Source organism: Dipodomys merriami, unplaced genomic scaffold (genome assembly GCF_024711535.1).
Source record: "Dipodomys merriami isolate MVZ:Mamm:240054 unplaced genomic scaffold, mDipMer1.0.p SCAF_7, whole genome shotgun sequence".
Taxonomy (NCBI): Eukaryota; Metazoa; Chordata; class Mammalia; order Rodentia; family Heteromyidae; genus Dipodomys; species Dipodomys merriami.
Window position 1 is genome coordinate 20862534 of NW_027206290.1, and position 19153 is coordinate 20881686.

General features: G+C 47.1%; 1 protein-coding gene across 9 annotated transcripts in view; it reads left to right on the forward strand.

Annotated features, from left to right (window-relative positions):
- The window catches only part of Tlcd4 (TLC domain containing 4), a 75347-nt gene that overhangs the window by 21064 nt on the left and 35130 nt on the right, over window positions 1-19153 (forward strand). For 4 of the 9 annotated variants that reach the window (XR_011368793.1, XM_070007717.1, XM_070007725.1 and 1 more), the window contains exon 2: window positions 1915-1931. The exons of 1 other annotated variant lie outside the window; for it this stretch is intronic. The gene's annotated coding sequence lies outside the window, so the exon portion shown is untranslated. Of the gene's footprint in view, window positions 1-1914; window positions 1932-4202; window positions 4392-4604; window positions 4814-6511; window positions 6575-19153 lie in introns of those variants that run through there. 4 more of the 9 variants (XM_070007723.1, XM_070007719.1, XM_070007720.1 and 1 more) reach the window with 4 other exon arrangements.

Below are 19153 nucleotides of genomic sequence, written 5' to 3' on the forward strand. Positions count from 1 at the left end.
AAATTAGCAGAGAAATAAAGGGAAAAATTACAGATAAGATTAAAAGGATCCCTTATACTAAAAGAAAGATACAAAGAAAGAAAGATACATCATTGTGGAATTTCAGACTTCCAGGGACAATGAGAAGATGCTAGAAACAAAAACAAGTGAGACACAAAGGTGATCAGAAATCAGCAGACATTTCAACAGCAACACTGGAAGTAAAACAATGGAAGAATGTTTTTTTACAAGATTGGGGAAAGCCGGGCTTTGATGGCTCACACCTGTAATCCTAGCTACTCAGGAGGCTGAGATCTGAGGATCGTGGTTCAAAGTCAGCCCGGGCAGGAGAGACCGTGAGACTCCTATCTCCAATAAACCACCAGAAAACTGGAAGTGGTGCTGTAGCTCAAGTGGTAGAGCGCTTGCCTTGAGCTAAAGAGCTGAGGGACAGTGCCCAGGCCCAGAGTTCAAGCCCCAGGACCGACAAAAAAAAAAAAAAAAACAAGATTGGGGGAAACTCAGTTTCAACATCTTTGAACTATTAATCAGGAATAAAAATATTTTCAGACATAAAAGTACTCTAATATTTATTCCTAAGTACTCCCTCTGAGTAAGGTACTTTGTCTTTAAAAAAAAATAGGAGTAAACTAAAAATTCCATGTTTAGGCATTGGAAGATATTGATGGGAATTTGATATGTTGAAGAAAGAATGGGTAAAGGTTAGATACAGGGCTTTGTTTTCTTTTCAATGGAAGAATCAATTAGAGTCCAAAGAGGGATTAAAAAAAATGTTATCATAGTATGTTATTTGGTTCAGCAATGCATTCTGTTTATATTGTCAGGATGATGTAAGCCCTCACTGTTGTTTGTTTTGGTATATCTAATTGAGAGCAAGGGTGGGGCAATGTAGTGCTAATGGTAGCATGAGATAGGTCCTTCATACTCTGATAAGATGTCAGTATACAGTGTCTGAGAAATGGTAGAAACATTGGCATAAGGAAATGAGGAACACTCATCAGGATTATTAGGAACGAGGGGTGGAGACAGACGGGGCTGGTAGGACTTGTGCATAGCTTTTGTTTTAAGCTTTTAAGAACCATTTGAGTTTTCGCTTACTTATACTGATTTTATGAAACATAAAAATGCAACTAGGCCCTGGTGGCTCATACATTAACCCTAGGTACTCAGGAGGTTGAGATATGAGGATCCTGGTTCAAAGCCAGCCCAGGCAGCAAAGTCTGTGAGACTGTCATCTTCAAATAACCACCAAAAAGTTGGAAGCAGAGTTGTGGCCCAAGTGGTAGCCTTGACCTAAAAAAAACTAAAAAACCAAAATACCTCAGGAACAGCACACAGACCCTGAATTCAAGCACCAGGATTGGCACACACACACACACACACACACACACACACACACACACACACACACACACACACACACACACACACACACACACACACACACACACACAAAGTAAAAATGTCAACAGAAGCAGCACACATACATGGGGGGGGGAATCACATAAAGTAGGCACTCCCCTAAAACACAAAACATGTCCAGAATTTCAGAGATGTTGTTTAATATCTTGAATTATTTTTTTCCTGAAACTTATAAAATTATTCTCTCTCCTTCCTTCCTTCTTTCCCTTTCTCTCTCCCTCCCTCCTTCCCTTTCTCTCTCCTCTTTTGCTGTCTCTTGATAAGGTCTTACTAAGCAGCCCAGGCTGCTCCATACCTATGATCATTCTGCCTCAACCCCTCAAGTGCTGGGATTACAAGTGTTTACTATTAGATTTGGCTTTTATAAAAAAAAATCTTGATACACTAAAATGGAACAGTGTAGGCAAAGTAATGCCTGAAGTTGTTCACTATTTCTTTTAACTCAAATCTTTTTTTTTTTCTTTATTTTTGCTGTGCTGATGGGGAACCCAGGCCCTTCCACATGCTAGGTAAGCACTATAACTTATGAGCTATCCTTCTATCCCTAATCAAAACCTTTCCAATCAAAATGTTTGCTGTTGTTTGGGTTACATCTTTATAAACAGCAGAAAAGTGGAATTTTCCCACCATTGTTGGTGTTAATTTTCTTGATAATTTAGAAAGAAGCAGCTTGGATCTCAAGTTTTGAAAACAATTGGGTCTGTTTCACACCTGTACTAAGTTACTCAGGAGACTAAGATTTGAGGATTGTGGTTCAAAGCCAACCTGGGCAGGAAAGTTCATGAGCTGCTTACCTCCAATTAACCAGCAAAAAGCTACAACTGTTCTACCATTTGAATCACAGCTCAACTGCTCTACTTGAGCTGTGGCTCAAGTGGTAGAGCATCAGCCTTTAGTGAAAAAGCTAAAGAGCATCATCTAGAGCCTGAGTTTAAATCTCATCACAGACATTAAAAACAAAAGGAGTTAAAGAATTTTGCAAAAGAGAAATTCATTAAGGAAAATGGATTTCAGACAAGTTTTTGTATTTGTTTTTTCTTTAAGTGAAGGTGAATACATTTACTTCTGTTCATAGAGGCCCAACGATAAGGAATCAAGTGAGCTGCAGAAAATAGTTATTTCTGGGGTTTTTTACTCGGCCTGGTTTGTTGCTGTTAGTGTTAAATAATTATAGATATCAATGAAAGAACGATTCACACTTATCAGGAGAGGCCAAAGCAATGAACAGCCCTTGATAAACACGGGAGAGTATCTGTAAGACATGGTCTTGATATAGCAGCTGGAAATGACATTGTGAAATATGTCTTTTTGGACTAACCCCACAGATCTCCACCTACAACCAACCTACCCACTGATAGTAATAAAGCAGGTATGGGACAAACTAAGGTAGCTAGGTCCTGTGCACAGTGTGGTCAAAGTGCAGTGATGCCCTGCTACATTCTGATTCTGGGGAGAGAACACCAAATGGTGAACTTGAGGGAGGAGGAAGGCAGGTCCTGTGCAGACAAATTTTTGTCTCTATAAGGTGGGGGGGGGGGTGTAGAAAATTACCTTTCCTCAGTCTGAGATTTTTCTGATAAGAACTTTTCAGAAATAATGGAATCATCATGCCCACTTTATAGATGAACAGATTGTACGTCAGTCAGGTTAGCTAAAGCTAAGTGTCTCTAATAAGAGTCCCAGGTTCTGACTTTGATTCCCTCCCTCCCTCTTTCCTTCCCTTCCTCCCTTCCTTCCTTCCTTCCTTCCTCCCTTCTTCCTCCCTCCCTCCCTTCCTGTTCCAGGGTTTGAACTCAGATCCTTCTATTTGCTAAGTAACCATCTACCTCCTGAGTCACACTCTATCCCTTCTGTTGCTTTTCTAGTTGAAAAGAAATAGGAAGATGTGTGAAGATGTGTATTTTCAGTGTTTGTGTGCATGTATGTATTAGGTTAAATGTGTTAGCTCTACCTATGGATATTTCTCTCAAAGGATCATTTCTCTCAAATTATTATTCATGTAGGGAGGGGTGAGATGGTTTCTTTAGGATGTACTTCTTTTCAAATAAAGAAAAGGAGAGATTTAACTCCTCAGGAGGCTGAGATTTGAGGATCATGGTTTGAAGCCAGTTTGAGCAGGAAAGTCTATGACATGCCTATCTCCACTTAACCACCAAAAATCTGCAAATAGGGCTGTGGCTCAAGTGGTAAAGCACCAATCTGAGCTACACACCCAAAGGGCAGTGCTCAGACCCTGAGTTCAAGAGCACACACACACACACACACACACACACACACACACACACGGGGGGGGGGGATTTGCTATTGCTTTTTGCACATTATAATTGCCTAAATATTCCTTTTCTGGATTTTTATTCCAAACCCTCCCAGCCGGTGGATTCAGGTCACGTGGCAGTGTGGCAGGCAGGCCCTAGGTAACTTGGTCGGCTCCACTGAATGCTAAACTTTATTCATTTAGGCAGCTAGGGACTCACAGCCAGCACCAGCAATGCAAACCCTTCCCACCACACCCTGACAACTGGCGGGTGGAGAATGTAGGTGGGTGGCTGGGATCGAACCCAGGGCCTCGGGCACGCACTAGAGCAGCTCTTGGGCCGGCCTGCCCCGGGGGGGGGGGGAGGCTGGGGGCGGTGGGAGGGAGGCTTCCCCCTTCCCCGCCCCCCCTCCGGGTCCCGGCTGCACCTGCCGCCCCAGGAGGCCAGGGCGGGGCGGGACTCGACTTGGGCCACGTCAGACGTGGCGGGCCCGGGCTGCCCTTCGTCCCCTTCGCCAGGACCGGAGCGCGCCGTCCGTGCGCACAGAGTCGGGGCATTTAAGGCAGCATGCCAGTCCACAGGCCGAGGCGGTCCTGGCTCTCGAGGGTGCTGGGCACAGGCTCGCCCGGTTCCCCCCGCTCCTGAGGGCAGCCCGGGAGCCGCTCGGCGGGGTGAGGTCGTCCGGGGACCCCGGACGCGGACCCCCCTCCGCAGGTACGCGGGGAGCGCAGCGGACCCCCGGACCCGCGTCCCCGCGCGCCGATCTGGGCCCCGCCGCCGGCCTCGGGCCCCGCCCACGTCGACCGGAGCCGGAGCCGGAGCCGGAGCCGGAGCCGGAGCCCGGCCGGAGCCCGAACCCGAGCCCGGCGGCCGCGGCCCCTTTAAGGAGCCGCTCTGCGGTATACCCGAGCCCGCAGTCCGGGCGGGCGCGGCGGCGCCGGAGCCTCGGCCACTGCTCCTCCCGGCGGCGGCCCCGAGCCCGCGGCTTCCCCGGCTCCCGCCCGCAGCTCGCGGGTGGCTCCGGCCGGCACCCGCCCCGGGGGCCCGGCCCGATGACCCGGCGCCTGTGACCCGCGCCGCTGCCGCCCCCCGACACCCCGGCCTGGCGCCGCGAGCCGTCCCGGGACCCCGCACAGGTGACGCGGTTCGGCAGGGATCGGGGCGGCGGGCGGGCTCGTCTTCGCCCCGCGCGGCCCCGGGTGCTGGCTAGGGGCGCCGCGGCTCCCGCCCCCGGCCTAGCGCGGCCGTGGCGGGGGTCCCGGCTGGGGGCTCCGGCGGGGGGGTGGCGGGGGTCCCGGCTGGGCTCCGGCAGGGGTGCGGCGGGGGTCCCTGCTGGGGGCTCCGGCGGGGGGGTGGCGGGGGTCCGGCTGGGCTCCGGCAGGGGTGCGGCGGGGGGGGGGTGGCGGGGTCCCGGCAGGGGTGCGGCGGGGGTCCCGGCTGGGGGCTCCGGCGGGGGGGGTGGCGGGGTCTCGGCAGGGGTGCGGCGGGGGTCCCGGCTGGGGGGGTGGCGGGGGTCCGGCTGGGCTCCGGCAGGGGTCGGCGGGGGTCCCGGCTGGGGTCGGCAGGAGCCGGCGGGCGCAGCATCCCTGCCCGCGGCCGCTCCGGAGCAGGTGCCCCCCCCCCCCACGCCCGGCCACCCCGTGTCTTCCCGCTCCGGCCCGGCGGTGCATCCAGGGGAGCTGGGGGTCGGGGTGGGGGGTTCGCATCCCAGTGAGTGTGTGTGCGACCCGTGGGCATCCGGGGAACGCTGGCTTTCTGCCCCCCTCTCCCCCCCCCCCCATCAAGCATGCCAAATGGCAACACCCCCCGCCCCCGCGTCTGTCTAAAACAAGTGGCTTTTATTTCCCCGGGCAGCTCCCCCAGGCGCGGGGGGGGGTGGTCCCATTCTAGCCACTGAGTCAGAGGGAGAAACTGTTGGTGCTTTTATTTTTAATTTAAAATTCTAGCTCTACTTTGGTACACCCCCCCCCCCCGGTTGATCAAACGAAGTCCCTCAGTTTGCACAGCCAGGAAATGGGCTTTGCAACGTCAGCATCTCCCTACCTTGTCAGCGAAGGGGGAAAACCCCTGGGAAGGTCCTTTGGAGCTGTCCGGCTGGTCGACAGGCTCTTCTCAGTGGTATTCATTCGAATGTGAATGTGCTGGTCCTTCTATGAAATTGTAGGTTTTACTTGGCAGTGATCTTTGGTGATGTTTAAATACAGATACCCCTTTGGAGTAGAGGGAAGAAGAGTTCGTGTGGATGGTGGGATTGATGAATGAAACAGGCCAATAAAAGTGTTACATCGATGGAAACTGATAGACCTTGGATGGCAGGTGGTTTTAGTTGAGTTACTGCAGCGTGAACGCCTGGTGTAAGGAGCTCTCCTTTGGAAGAATCCCAGTTCCCTTTTAAGTGTGCTAGTGTACTAGTTAGACTATCTCCCCTTGGGTCTAATCTTTCTTCTGTGGGTTGGGTGAGATGAACTCAGAAAGAATCCCAGTTTCCTTTTAAGTGTGCTAGTGTACTAGTTAAACTATCTCCCCTTGGGCCTAATCTTCCTTCTGTGGGATGGGCGAGATGAACTCTGAAATGTGTCCACCTTCCATTGTTATGGCTTGAGGAATGGTGGGGTGGAATTGATTTGCCAGTCCTTGCCTGTGCCTTGTGGGGACCTGGAGAATTATTTACTTTGAGGCTACTTCTGTTTTTCTTTCCTCTGCAACACCTTTAACCACATTGCTGCTCTCAGACTTGACTGTGTGGTCTTGTTTATCTGTCTAGGCCAGATGCCTTGGAAGCCAGCTGCTTAGTCATTACTATTAGCTTTCCTTTCTTCTCTCTCCATCCACAGGTTCTGTACCCCAATGGAAAGAATGATGCCTCTTTGCTGCTTACACCCTGTGCTGACTTGAAGGTGACTAGAACTGGCTGCTGACACTTTATAGCAATCCCTAGAGAAGTTTAGATCTTTGCCAGGATCCTATGAATAGACCCCCACTGTATGGATTCCAGAACAGACGTTCCTTACTTTTCTGAAATCTTCTTGGGGAAGTACTTTTGGTTGGTAAGGGGAGCCTTGAGGGCTGGGAAGTAGGAGTAGGCTTAGGAGGGTTGAGAACTTCCTCCCAGGATCCTCCCCTTCCCTGGAATGCTGGCTTGCCCCTGTGAAATGGGAAGGGGTGGGCTTGTGAAAAGGGAGTGGTGCATTCTTGGGGCTAGTTCTGGAGTGTGATGGGCCTGAGGTTTATTTAGTAGACCCTCTGTGTCCTCAGGCTTTGGGAGTTTCTTGTTGCTCAGCGTTTGGTGTGGCAGACCATTCAGCCACCTGTGGCGTTCTGAAGGTGGTCCCTGGTATCTGTGTTCTCTCAAAGCTGGCATTTTTTTTTCTTCTGTGCTGGTGCTTGAACTCAGGGCCTGGGTGCTGTCCCTTAGCTATTTCTGCTCAAGACTGGCACTCTACCACTTGAACCACAGCTGCACTTGAGGCTTTTTGGTCATTGATTGGAGGTAAGAGTCTCACAAATTTTTCTGCCCACTGTTTTCAAACCATAATCCAGAGATCTCCATTATTCTCAGATGTCTGCCTCCTGAGTAGCTAAGATTACAGGTGTGAGCCACTGGTCCCCTTCTCTCATCTCTCTTTATGTCAGTACTGGGGCTTAAATTCAGGACCTTACTCCCCTGATTCTTTCTCTTGCTCATGGCTGGTGCACACATCTCCACAGTTCCAGTCTAGCATTTTGCTGGTTAATTGGAGATGGAGTCTTGGAGACTTTTGGCTCAGGCTGGCTACCACTTGACATCCTCTGGGTCTCAGCCTCTTGAGTGGCTAGGATTACAGATGGTTCCTGGTTTGGTTTTACATGACTTAGAGGACACCAAACAGTTAAAAAGAAACCCTTCAGACCACATTGTCTCTGTTTACCTTTCTTTCCAAATTGACATCCCATCTTGTACAGATGAATGATTCATTTTGGTTTCCGTATCTCTTGGAAAGCTAAAAAGTAGGATATTCTGTTTGGTTGAGAAGAGCCAGCTGAGCCGGCTACACGGATACAGAAAAGTTGTTTTTCTTTTGATGAAAGACAATGAATTAATTGTCTAGGTGAGAATTGTGGGCAGCCTGGTCAGAGCACAGCAGGCATGTGGGTAGAGTTAGTTTGGACATCACGTTCACACTAAGCTTGTCACCTCTCTCTGCTGGCCTCCTTCCATTCGCCCTGGGAGAGGAAGAAGAGAGCAGAGCCATTTACCCTTAGAATGGTGAATGGGGCTTGAACTGAACCTTAGGCCTGGCTGTTTTTACCTGGCATTGGGAAAGAATGCATCACATCAGGAGATGGAGGCTAATTTTGTAAGAAAGCTGAAGGTACTTCAAGAGTGACTTTGGCCCGTATTTGTTCTGATTGAAGATGAAAGGCAGGATGCAAAGAAATGGAGCTCATGCTGCTCCGAGGCCTGCTGTTCCTGGCAAGGCAGTTGGATGTATTACAGGCCGAAGGGAGCCCGGAGAAGGCAGGATTAGGCAGCATGAGCAGAGGTGTTTCCATGCACAGAATATTGGTGTTTGGGGGAAGAAGCTTATGAATGAACATCAAAAGCCAGCATTTTTTTTTTTTTTAATAGCTGACCAACAAGATAGCTAGAAGTCTTCTCAGAGCTTGAGCCAATGTGGAGAAGTGTTGCCACTGGGTTGAGAGGGAAGTCTAACTCGATGGCAAAGCCTTGTTGAAAGTACTGTTTCCAGCTTTTTTTTTTTGGCTACCATAGTACAGAATGCATTTTCTTTTCTTTTTTTACTTTGAGACACAGAACAGGAGTAAGTAATCTGTGTATCTGAAACAAGTTTCTATTTCTGTTTCTCTCCTGTGTTCTTTAGAACTCTTGACCTGTGAATGATTCACGGTCCACTATTTGGAAGCCATTTGTCTGATGAGGAGTGGGGGGGTTGAGGAGGGTGGAGATGGTAGAGAAGGTGACCCAGCTCTCTGCTCTGCTGGTGAGAACAGAAGGAATGTGGGAATTCATCTGCTGTCTGATGGGTATAGGACTCACATAGATAAAAGGCAGCTGGATGGGGCAGGTGCTAGAAGGGCCTTCCCACAGTTCCTTGCAAGGAAAAGCAAAGAAACTGGGTTTGGAGGACGAGGAGGAGTGTATTTGGATTTGAAAGCAGATCTCTTTAGATAAAAACCAAAGCTCCTTTCTCTCTGGCGAAATGAGAAAACAAATGGGCCCCAAACAAATTCGCTGATGGATTTAGGTCAGGACCACTCTTGTGGGCTGGATAGGGTACTCAGGGCTTCAAATGTATAATGGATGAGTAGGAGGCACCCACCTCCCTTTCCAGCTTTGAGATGTTTGAGCCAAGTGGATGGAATGTGTTGTTTCTGAGTCCTACTTGCTGATCAGATTTGCTTGAAAGTTGGCTGCTTGCCTCTCCCAAGAACTGGAAGAGTATTCTCATTGCATTCTAGAAAAGGATTAGGTTATCAAGACTTCCTCAGAAGTTTGTTTCATGAGCCACCCTCAGACTCAAGCTTCTGTCTCAGGCTGCATCTGGGTACTAATTCCAGTGTGGGTCCTGGAGTTAATCAAGGGTAGAGTCTAATCTGTAGGTGTTTGATCTTCAGTGTCATCACAGTAAAATCTGGCTCCCAACATGCAACACTCCCACCAGCAAGTAAAACAAAGCCTGGGGAAAAGGACACAAGTATCAGAGTTCACCCAGACGAGTTGCTTAGCTACTGCTTGCCTTTTGACACCCTCTTTACCACCTACTTGGATGTTCCTTGAGCCAGCTTGCTTCCTTGTTTACTTTTCTTACCTTAAGTGGTATTTACTGGGGGTCTGACTTCTCTCTCTGTCTGCTGTCTGGCAAGCGTCTAACACCTTCACTTCTGGCTTCTCTAATGATACCTCTGACTCCTCTGACTTGGAGTTCCCACCAGCCTCTTCCTGTGGAGCCTGGTTTTGCACCCTGAACCCTGGAAAGAGCTGTACACTGATAAGTTTATCTTGGGTTCTGATTAAACTTTAAAAGTTGGGACATGGAGAAACTTGGTTAAGTTAATTTTAAATTTGTTTCATCCAAATAGACTTAAAGATGCAGGTTAAAAGTGTATTTTGGGCTAGGTATGATGGTATACACCTGTAATTCCAGGTACTTGGGAGATGGAAGTAGGAGAGATGTGTCTGAGGTTGGCCATGGTAAAAGCATGGGACCCTATTCTGAAAAACAAACTCAAAGCAAAAGGGCTGGGGGGGGGGGCGGGGGAGCGGATGGCTTAAGTGGTAGAACACATGCCCAGCTTGCAAGTGTAAGGCCCTGAGTTCAATTCTTAGTACTGTCCCTCCTCCCCACTCCTCACACCAAAAGCATAATTGGGAAGTAAGAGATACTGCTTAATGGTAGAACGCTTGCCTAGCAGATGTGAGGACGTGGGTTAAATCCCTGGCATGTGCGCACAGACACAAGGAAAGAATGAAGATATTGAAACTGTCTTCCTATTTGATAATGTATTATTTAGTGGGATGGAAGGAAGAAGGAATTTTTATTGGATGAAATGTTTTGAAATAATCTTAGAGCCCCCTTTTTGGATTGTTTATATGATTAAAAAAACTAATCTTGCTTGATTAGCATATTGGCTCTAATACATGTAAAAATATTGAGACAATGATGAATTATAAAATGTTTTATACTTTGTCACATGCTATTTTAAAGACATTTAAAAAAACAACAACTCACAACTTTATTTAGATTGAGAAAGAGCTCTTGGCTTTTTTAGCTTCTCTGAGTGCTTCCATATAGGTTTCTTACATGCTTTGTAGAATTATGGAAGACTTCAGAGCAGGATAAAGGTGAGGGTGTGGGAAAGCCCGTCCAGAGTATAGTTGGGACACTGAACAACTCCTGGCCTTTTGCCTGTGAATCTGTAAGACATTGCATGTTTTGGGAATTTGAGAATGCATGATATAGCCTGAGATCATAAATGTTATCTCTGGTGTTTTTTCGTTTTTTTCAGAGTAGTGAAGCTAGCAGCATTACAACCAGTAACCAGGAGAAAAGCCAGTAAAAGTTAATCTCTTCCCACTTTCCCACCTCCCACCTCCCCTAGTTTAACTGCGAACAGCATGTGTTCCAAGTTTTGAGGTGTAGCCCTATAGACTTTTCTCTGTGAAATGTGCTCAGTTATTTATGAAAGACTGATTTTTCTGCAGAATATCACCTTATTTCTATAGCTGGCCATATCACCATATCTGTACATTTAAACATTTCAATGGCTATGGCTAATGGTGCTACTCATGATGCTGCAAATGAATGCCCTTCACCCAGTTGCGGTGCTTCATACCTATAATATCAGCTACTTGGGAGGTAGAGATTGGGAGGATTGCAGTTCTAGGCCAGCCTGGGTAAAAAGGCAATGAGACCCACCCTTGCTCCATCCCAACTATCTAGCCAGGTATGGTGGTCTATGCCTGTTAATCCCAGATATGTGGGATGCATGGGCAGGAGAATTTCAGACTGAGGCCAGCCCTGAGCAAAAAGTGTTAGACCCTATCTGAAAAATAAAGCCTCAAAAAGGGGAGAGGGCAGGAAGCTGAAGTGGTTCAGATAATAGAATGTCTGAGTTCAAACCCCAGGGCTGCCAAAAGACCCTTATGTACTGTTTGTATGAATTGTATATAGGGTAAAAGTTAGCTCATTAGTGTTTTGCTTGTTTTATAATTCAAATGCTACCTAAATTGCCTTGGTCAGCTGCTTAGTTCTCCATCAGTAGTGAGGTGCAGCGTGGATGTGGCAGGAATTTCAGAGTGGGTCCAGCTCTTGTTTAGAACACATCCTATAGTTGGCCTTAGGCATTCACCTTAAATGTAAGGCCTTTAGAGTGATTTGGACCCCACTCTTGTTCCAAAAGGGATTTGAGGATTTTAATGGCTTACAGGGATACGGACACTGATAAGATTAAGTGAATTCAGTGGATCACGGGAACTTAAGGTGGAGGAGGTAGAGTTGTTTTTTTCCTTTTGCGTATGTGCATGCGTGCACATGCATGCCTATACTGAGTCTTTTTTTGGGGGGGTCTGGTTGTGGGGCCTGAACTCTGGGCCTGGGCGCTGTCCCTCAGCTCTTCAGCTCAAGGCTAGTGCTCTACCACTTGAGCCACAGCGCCACTTCCGGCTTTTTTCTTATGTGGTGCTGAGGAATCGAACCCAGGGCCTCGAGCATGCAAGGCAAGTGCTCTACCACTGAGCCACCTTCCCAGCCCCCTATACTGAGTCTTATACTCAGGGCCTGGATACTGTATCCACTGTCCTTTAGCTTTTTTGCTCAAGCTAGTACTCTACCACTTGAGCCAAAACTCAGACCCTGGCTTTTTGGTGGTTAATCAGAGACAAGCATCTCACAGACTTCCCTACCCCAGCTTCAGATCCTCAGATCTCCTCTTTGAAGTCTTGTAGCTTCAAGACTAGAAAAGAAAACGAAATGGTAAAATCCCAACCAGTCCCCAAGAAGTGAGAAAGAGATCTCAGGGTTTTCAAGAAAGCACTCAACTTGAAGAGGTCAGCAACCCCCAACACCATTCCCAGGGCTGTAGTACAGCTCAAGACTTGGCTTCCTGATGCCACTTCAGATCATGTTCCTCAGTGCTAGCCAGGGGTGTCACACCACCGCACTGTCCAGTGAAAGGTTAGGAGGGAGAGATGTAAGTTCAGGCACTTACTCCAGAAATAGCTTTAAGAGGCCCTCAAGGGACACTTACCCAATGTAAGCAATAATGTGTTAGGATTATTCCACAAGGCAGGATCAAGTATGCAACCTGTGTGACATTTCTGTGAGTGAAATCCGTTGCCCAACAATACTTGACTTGGAACCAAGGTAGTCTGAACTAGAATTAATTACAATGACCCAGCAAAATATTTTCCCAAAACCCACAACAGTACATTTGGTCTGTGCAAGGATAATAATTGTTTGCATTGGTCAACCCTCAAGACAGAAGAATTGGAATCACCATTGTAAAAAGTCTTGAACATCTTCAAGCTGGCTTGAAAATGAGTGTGATTGATCTCTAGAGCTTGGACACCTGAATGTTAAGGAAGCTTGGCCCTTGTTTATAAATTTAGGAAGTACCCTCTTTCTCTTCAGCCACCTGGGTCTCAGCTTCCATGACCCAAACCACCAAATTCTTATGTTAGAGCCATTGATCATTACCAAGGCCATCGACCACGCTTAGGCCCTCTTATCTAACTTTTAGTACTGGAATTGGAACTAGGGATGTTGTACCAACACTCTACCTATTGAATTCCAACCTCAGTCCATTTTGCTTTTAGTTTGTTTCTCACATAGGATCTTACTAATTTGGTTCAGACTGGCTGCTGTGCTTAGACTCTCTAACCTCCCAAGGAGTTAAGATTATAGATATAAATTGCCATGCCCAGGCTGGCCTCAAATTACCATCCTTCTGTCTCTACCTTCTGCAATTGCCATTCTTGAATTTAAGGATGGTGAGGTAGTTCAAAGATACATGTCACTCTGAGTTTGTTTTTCTTCTTCTTCCAGTTCTGAGGCTTGAACTCAGGGCCTGGGCACTGTCCCTGAACTTTTTGCTCAAGACTAACACTCTACCACTTGAGCCACAGGTCCACTTCTATCTCTTAGATAGTTAATTAGAGATAAAGAATCTTACCAACTTTCCTGCCCAAGCTGGCTTTGACCTGTGATTCTCAGATCTCAGTCACCTGAGTAACTAACATTACAGGTGTGAGCCACCAGTACCCAGCTTCTGTTTGAATTTTAGGAAGTCCTTGGCTAGCTTCTCATTTGAGCCACCAAATTCTTATCAGGTCACTGGAGTAGGAAATCTGTGGGGCTCTTAAACAGAAGAGAAAAAAAGGGATGTCACTTGTGATTGGTGCAGTGTTAGCCCAATAAGCTCCCTTTCCATAGCTTAGCATGCTCCTTTTCTAGGCAATACTAGGCCCATGTAGCAAAGGCAGTAACTAATCAGCCTCCAGTTCCCCCCCCCCCCCCCCCCCGTTTACCTTAAGATCGCACTCCTCTGGGGCAGCTACCACCATCTAAGGCAACAAGAGCCCCTAGAGTGACCTTCTGGTGTGGGCAGTTTCAAGACCCCTTATCTACTATTTGGGCAGCAGCCATAAATCCTAAGCTACCATGATGAAGGCCCTGGTCCTCACGTCCACACCAGGGTCTCCGCCTCCTAAACCTCGTAGATTATAAAAGGTCACTGGGCACAATAGCTGGCACTTCTCTCTTGTGAGAAGAGGTCTTGCTGGTCCCTTTACTTGCAATAAACCTTTTCTTTGTTCTTTGTACCTGGTTCTCTGCATGGTTTTCTGGCAAAGTCTAATTTACTCTAACATGCAAAATCTTGTATTTTTCTCTGATTTGTTGATACTAGAGCAGCACTTCTCCACTGGAAAGGGCTAGTGCTCAAGCATTGTTTGTTATTGGGTGTTATATCTATCTACTGCCCAACACAAATCATCCCCAAGTCCTGGTCGTTTGAAACCAGTGTTTTTATTTCTTGACATTCTGGAGACATGCTTGGAAGTTCTCTGCTGGTTACATCTTGAGTAAGAGGGGACAGTCACTTGCAGGGACAGCTGGACTAGAGATCTGGGAGTATCAAGTGTTATCTGCCAGCTGGGCAGCCTCAGTTTCCTCCTCCTGGCCTCTGACCCTTCAGTAATTTAGACAGCTTTCCTTCATTGGCTGTGGCAGGGCAGAGGCCCCGGGACTCTTGTCTTTCAGTTAACCAGTGGCCTGCAGACAGACACTGTGATACTGTGAAATCTTGTGAGCCCTGCTCAGCCTCCAGCATACCCAGGGCTTCCCTTCTGGTGTTCTGTGTGTCTGCAGGAAGCCAGGCCAGATGCATGGAGGAGGAGACTCCCATCTCTGGTTTGGAGTGGTAGTATCCCCTGGCAGAAGGGACTGATGGCCTTTAAATGATTTACCACAAATGGCTACCTGTACCAACCAGGTGCCAGCCAGGTATTATCATTTAAGCCAGAGAACCATCTGGCAATGCAGTGTTGTTTGGCAGGTTAGAGAGGCCATCTTCCTCTTACCCAAGGCCACTGAAAGTGTTCGACCTAGGATTTATTTCTAGTTCTCTAGCTAAGCAAAGTTCACTTTAAGAATTTAAGTGAGCTGGCAGCTGGTGGCTTATGCCTCCATTCCTTGCTACTCGGGAGGCTGAGATCTGAGGGTTGCAATTCAAGGCCAGCCCAGGGAGGAAAGTCCCCAGGACTCTTGCCCCCAATTAACCAAGAAAAATCTGGAAATGGAGCTGTGATTCATGTGGTAGAATGCTAGCCTTAAGCAAAAAAGCCAGGTGACAGCATGAGGTCATGATTTCAAGCCCCAGTGCTAACACACACACACACACACACACACGCGATAAGACAGGGAAATGGAAATCTGTAGACAAAGCCCTGCCTTTGTCTCCTCACCACATCCTAAGATCTTTCTTACTGTGACCAGATTATTGGTTTGGAGGTTAGAAGAACCTTCTTGTCTCTGTAGGTTCTGTTGACTTCCTGGGTACTTTGGCAGGTGTCCCCAATAGTCCCTTAAAAAAAAAAAAAGAAAGAGCAAAATAGATTTTGGGGAAAACCATGCTTTGTCCAGCTTTTCCTTGATTTCACAGTGTTGGCAGGAAGCCAAGGATGGTTCAAGCCAAGAGGCTCCTTCTGTGATCCTCCAGGAGAGGAAGGAAGCACGCAGGTATGGAACAAGGTACATGAGAAATGGGGTAGAAAAGATAACAGTCTGCAGAGCCCTTGACCTCTTCCTGAGGCCTCAGGTGATACAGCCAGAGCCACCGGGTCCCTCCTTTAGCATCAAAGTCTTTACAGCATAGATCCCATCTAAGACCTGCTTAGTGTTGCAGTAGCAATGGCTATTTCCTGTCAGAGGAAACTCAAATTGTATCAGCATCAAAGCCCTTTGTATATATGCCAGCTGCTGTATTAACGTGCCCTTCCAATTACTGAGGTCTCTGGGCTTAAGATGTTCTGGTTTATTCAAATGCAGTGGCTGTAATTGGAACTTAGTGGTTTACAAAAAGAAAGCCTTCTTTATAAAACTTTTAATTGACTGTGATGGGAAGAAGCATCATTTATCTGGGAAAATCACATGTGCCATTCCGTCCTGAGCCTTTGGGTGGGCTCTAGAAAAAGAACTGAATTTCCTAAGGTGGAATTCCTCAGTGGCTGGGAACAGAGGAGCAGTGAAGAGAGCTGGGAAAGGAGAGAGGAAAGGGCACGCTTGCCTTTCTTAGCACACAGTGTGCCTGCAGCCATGCTGCTTCTTAGGCACTAGTGCAGATGAGGCCCAAGTAGAAAGGGGTAAGTGCTAGAACTCAGGCAACATTTCACATGTGACAGGTGATTAAGGGTGGCCATGAATTATTACTAGAGTCCATTTATTTTTAAGGTAAAAGCTAGAACATATGACATTTAAATGGAAGCTAGGGAAATACCAGTAAAAGTTTTGTTCAGATCCCAAGTGGCTCACTCCTATAATCCTAGCTACTCAGGAGGCTGAGATCTAAAGATCGAGATTCAAAGCCAGCCTGGGCAGGAAAGTTCATGAGACCGTGAGACTCTTACCTCTAACCACCAAAAAGCTGTAAGTGGAACTGTGGCTCAAGTGGTAGAGCACCAGCCTTGAGCAAAAAAAGCTAAGGGACATTGTCCAGGTCTTGTGTTCAAGTCCCAGTACTGGTACATGTGCACACACACACACATACACACACACATGTGAGATTCATAGCAGAGATAGGAATTAACTGTTAAAACCATTCTGTGAGCCCGTGGTAGTGGGGTGGGGCCACCCCGCAGTTTGTGAGTCTGTATATGATTTTGGTGACCCATAGTGATCTGTCTGATTAGGTAACGGGCTACCTTTCTCCCTCCCTGCTCTAACATCCTTTGCTTGTGCACAGAATTGTGTGGAAAATAAAATCTTCGAAAAGTATGACCATTTGACCTAAAATGTTTTTTTTAATTGTTGTTGTTAAATCAAAACATTTGTTTCAATGCTGGGTCAGTTAGCAGCTCTGTCACTGGTAGGAGTGAAGACTTTGTCTCTCTGTCATTTGAATTGTTGTGAGTCCATTGTTGTGAGTGGTAAAGTGCTTGCCTCACATGTGGGAAGCCTTGTGGTCTACCCCCAGGACACATAGGCACAAAAGGACAGGGATCAAAAAGTATTTTCAGAGTGGCTTTCCCCTGTAATCCCAGACACTCAGAAGGCAGAAATTGAGAGGATAGTGGTTTGAGGCTATTGTGGGCAAAAAGTTACAGCAAGATCTCATCTTAACAAAAAAGCTGCACTTTCTTTTCTTCTGCAGTCCATGGACAAAGGAGTTGCCAATCACAGATAGACTGCTCATAGAATAGAATGTTAGGGCCATTGATAAAGATAAGTAAAAGTGTTCCCCATAGTTGGTAAGAATGGCCAAGTACAGATTATTATGTATTCATACCTATGAAACTTTTGAATACATTTATATATTGTAGGGAGTATGGAATGGATACTGCATTTAATATTAATTCATTTGTAATGTTGGTACACTTTGCTTATGGACATATTTGGAGGTAAGAACCTTTTTGAGGGCAAAGTACTTTCTTGCTTTAAAAATAGGGCTGATGGGTCTGGGAAGGTGGCTCAGTGGTAGATTGCTTGCCTTGCATGCATGAGGCCCTAGGTTCAATTCCTCAGCACCACATAAGCAGAAAAAGCCAGAAGTGGGGCTGTGGCTCAAGTGGCGGAGAGCTAGCCTTGAGCTGAAGAGCTGAGGGGCAGCACCCAGGCCCAGAGTTCAGGTCCCACAACCTACCAAAAAAAAAAAAGTAGGGCTGAGAATTTAGAAATTTAGAAATATTTTCAATATTCTATTGATGTAACAATAAAGGCCCAGTGATTGATGAGGTGCTAGCAGAGTGGAAAGTATATGTCAGAATAGGAATGTCTTTGTGTGTGTGTGTGTGTGTGCGCGCGTGTGCGCGCACGCACGTGTGCACGCACGCACGTGTGTGTTACTCCTAAGTCTTGAACTCTGGGCTTGGGTGCTGATCCTGACCTTTCATACTCAAGGCTAGTGCTCTACCACTTAATCCACAGCTCCACTTCTGACTTTTGGGTAGTTAATTGGAGATAGGAGTCTCATAGACTTTTCCTGCCTGGGCTGACTTCAAACCACAATCCTTAGATTTCAGCCTTTGTAAGTAGCTAGGATTAGAGGCGATAATGGGGGAAGTGACCTGTTGGCAGAGCTCAGAGAAAGCCTCCCTGAGGACGAAAGGATTATCCTGAGGGGTGAAGAAGCATGGGAGTTAAGGTGAGGGGGAAGGCATGAGAGTGGGAAATAGGAATTGCAAGGCCTCCTGCAGGGAGGGAACACCAGGTCCCCAAGGAACAGAGAGAAGGCCACATGGCTAGAATGCAGCAAGAGAGGCAAGGACCAGTTGAGGCTGAAGAAGGTGAAGTCTTTGGGAGAGTACTGGGGAACATTAATGACTGTAAGTTGACAGTAGGTAAGGAGGTAATGTGTTTTGGTGGGGGGGGGGGCGCATCCTCTCCTAAGATTCTCTTGGAGCCTTTCAGTCCTGTTCTGCACACTAAGGAAGCCAGTCTGGAGCCATTCTGGGAAAGTGATAGAGTAGTGTGAGATATACATGAATTGTGAAAGCAATTTGAGACTTGAAATCTGTAGGACTTGGTGGTAGATTGGAGGCAGGGACAGAGTTTTAGCAAGGTGTAGAGAACAAGTTCTCAGGGAGGACTCCTGGTTTCCCTCTGTCAGATTTGGATGTATGGTGACACCATTTGCTGAAATGAAGAATCAGATGTGGCTGGTTGTGAGCTTTGTTTGAGATGCTTTTGAGACACTGTGTCAAAATGACAAGTTAGCTAAATATGTCCAGAGCTCCATATAGAGTTTGGAATAGATATTTAAACTTGATTTTTTTCCCTTCATGTAATTGATAACCAAAGCTCCAGAGATGACTGAAATCACATAAGAAGGCAAGAAAGGGAGCAGGTGGTCTGGAGCCTTAGGAAATGCTCTCTTTAGTGGTGAGGTCAAGGAAGTATGAGGTGAGGGAAGCTCACTAAGAAAGTGTTGCAAGGAAGAAGTGTCCAGGAAGGCAGACAATAGCAGAACTGTCCAGTAGGAGGAGCTGTCGTTGACCTTGGCAATGATTAGTTCAGGAGAGGGATGGAGAAGAGGATGGAATGAGTTGGAAATGAATGATGACAGAGTATGAACAAAATCATGTTACATTTTTGTGAAGGAGTGGAGGGAATGAAAGAACACATACTCAGAAGTGAGAAGAAGCCAGGTGCTGGTGGCTCACACCTGTAACTAAGGAGGCTAAGATTGAGGGTTGTGGTTCAAAGCCAGCTCAGGAAGGAAAGGCCATGAGACTCTTATCTCCAGTTAACCACCAGAAAACT